This window comes from Solanum tuberosum, unplaced genomic scaffold (assembly GCF_000226075.1).
Source record: "Solanum tuberosum cultivar DM 1-3 516 R44 unplaced genomic scaffold, SolTub_3.0 scf00053, whole genome shotgun sequence".
Lineage (NCBI taxonomy): Eukaryota > Viridiplantae > Streptophyta > Magnoliopsida > Solanales > Solanaceae > Solanum > Solanum tuberosum.
In genome coordinates, this window is record NW_006238979.1 from 1034937 (window position 1) to 1038158 (window position 3222).

The following is a 3222-nucleotide window of genomic DNA, read 5'->3' on the forward strand; positions in this document are numbered from 1 at the left end:
AGCCCATCATGCATGAAACATCATAACAATGCACAAAACAAGGAGGAAACATCAACTCCATTTCAATATACTCAATGCAACACAAGGAAGAAGGAACTACGTCTAACAACCCATTATGCATGAAAACTTCAACATTTCTCATTTGATTGGAGGGGTTACCTTCTCCAACTCAAATCATGCTCATCATAACATCATAAAGCAAATTATGCAATTACTCTCAAAAGCACATTTAAGCATGTTCAACAATTCATCTCATGAAGCATATAGACAACTCATACTAAATGCACATCAACGTGAGGAATAAAAATCAAGAAAACTCATTTTCTCATTAAACATGAATTCATCAAGAACATGCATAACATAAGGAGACCATGGAAACAGATAATCACACATGACTCCAAAACATGAAATAGGCCAAAAGGAACTCTTTGTCTTAAGCTTGAATAGGAATAGAAGGAAGAAAATGAGGATATCGGGATTTCTCATTGGCCCTTGGCCTCCCAAGTAGCACCCTCAACTAAAACCCTTACCAAAATACTACTCCTCAACATTTTCATGGAAGCACTTCCTTACTCTTCTATTTCTTAACTTGCCGGTAAGATCCCAACCGGTACTTCTAAATTAGAGAGGTTCTCATTAAGTAACTCTAGCTCACAAGCAACCTTACCAACACCACTCAAGGTCTCATATGAGCTTACAAAACCGGGACTAAACTTCCCAAAACTTACACCTCTTAAGGTGAGAAATTCAAGCCAATCCAAATCATGAGCATCTAGAACACTCAACGACCTTGCTATCTAAGCACATTATATTCCCCTTGGGATTAAACCTACACGAACTTTTCTAAGCACCATTTCTTTCAACTTCTAAGGTTGGCCCAAGTTATCATTGATTCTCCACACAAGATGATTCTACACCATGGAGAATTACACTTCTACCCTCTTTTAAAGGAGTCTACTCACTCAACACATCTAGGCATTACTATAACACTCTGTTCATCAAATCTATCAACATACCTCAAAACTCATCATGACTAAGTCGGGTTCTACCATCAACTAAACACAACCATAATGCAACTCATTCATACTAAATGATATCATCTAAATCTATCATATCAAGACTCATCTAGTCACATAGCCATAATTGGCATCACTACTAACCTTTTCTCCCTCGATCCTTGTAACATTAGCCCTTTGAGTAGTCCTATCTTGAAGACCATCAGATAAGGAATAAGAGAGAGATCTTATAGAGTTAAACTCTATGGCACAACTTATAGTAATGAAAGAAGTGTAGTTTCCTAACATCTTATAGCCTCTCATTCATAAATGTGGCGCGCTTCACACTATGAACAAGACTCTACTAGACGTGGCTTGTGAGACATCATCCTAAAAACCATCCCAACATCTTGTGCTCTGATACCATGTTTGTTATGATCCGAGCCTACACCTCGGACGTGATACGACGTACAAGACTCCAAAAATCCTCATACAAGCCTCACAACATTCATAACATAAGACAAAAGAAAAAGGTACGGAATTTAAAAACATTTATCCATACAATCGAAGTCTTTATTCAAAAACAACGGAAGTCTAACTTTGTCTCACAAGGCCATCTAATACAACTTTGAATCAATAATAGGGTCACTGCCCTTCAACATAGTCCGAAACGTAAAATGACATGAAAGAACCTACTAAAGACTCTCATATGTCCTCGAATCTTGAGGACTCACCACTACCCTTAGAGAATAGTCAATCCAAGCTTTACTCCAAAGAAATCACCTTAAGATCCGGAACCTACACTTTGTAAAAATGTAGAAGAAATATGGATTAGCACAAAAAATAGTACTAAGTATGATAGCCATGCAAAAATCATGCTAAAAAGGACATTTTGGTTGAAAACCATGCAATATGTCAAGTTTGGGAAACATTATGAACTTTAGTATTACCACATAAGACATAAGCATATTCATCATGTAAGTCATTATCACACATTAGAACCATCATCTAAAGTAACCCTAAGTTATACTTGTGCAATGTAGGAATGGAATCCCATAATACCATTCATACTAAGTATTACTTTGAGGCCACCATAACATACCTACCATTCTTCATTATCATCTTCAGTTAATATTCATAGACAAGGAACATTCTCATTCAATAAGTCATGAAAAGGAAAGCAACTCATAATAACAGTCCAAGTTAAGCTTTCATAATTACATTAAGCCTTTAAGTCAACATTCTCATTAGCGTCATTATGAGCACATTCATTTCATTAGACATTATGACACTAGAGAAACACACCATAGCCACTCTCAAAGCCTACTCGTGCAATGCATGGATGGCATCCCATACTACCACCCATACTTCATAGAACTTCATGAATAACCATAGCACATAACTCACATGATGGGAATAACCCCTATCCGACATAGACCATGTGAGCAAACCATGGAATCCGGTGTCATGTCCCATACCGAAAAGAGTTGGTCTACTTTCCTAAGGTAGAACGAGTAACATTTTAGCTTAGGTGGATCCACTAGCTAATAACCTATGTGGGCACATAGTTATTGGATAAGGAAGGTGCTCATTGAAACCCGGCCTAACATAGGGAGAGCTTCCACCTTACAATATCCACATGGTGCTAAGCTTTAAATTCCCATAGAGTAGTTCATTTTCTTTAACATTATTACACATGAGAGGAATGCCATTGGCCTATGGACTCAAGGTATAATATTACACACATGAAAGGAATTCCATTGGCCTATCGATATAAGGTACATTGTTAGGATAGCTCATTGAATCCTCATGAAAAGAATGTCATTGGCTTATCGATTCAAGATCATCATTACAATAGTTCATTGACTTATTATGAAAGGAATGCCATTGGTCTTTCGATTCAAGACAAAGCCTTAGAATACTTCATTAATCATTTATGAAATGGCTACCACCATTAGGTCTACCGATTCAAGGTTCATTAAGTCAAGATACTTTAGTTACACAAGAAGAGGATGCCCCAAGCCTACCAATTCAAGGTATATCATTACATTGAAGAAACCTTTCACAACATGTCATCGTCATTCACAAGTGTATAATTGAGAATAACCTTTCAACAATATCACAATTGCATTGTAGTCATGATCACATTGCTTTCATTGAAATCACAAAGCATATACATAAGCATCATGATTATACAACAATCTTCATAATTTTCCCTCCAAGGCGA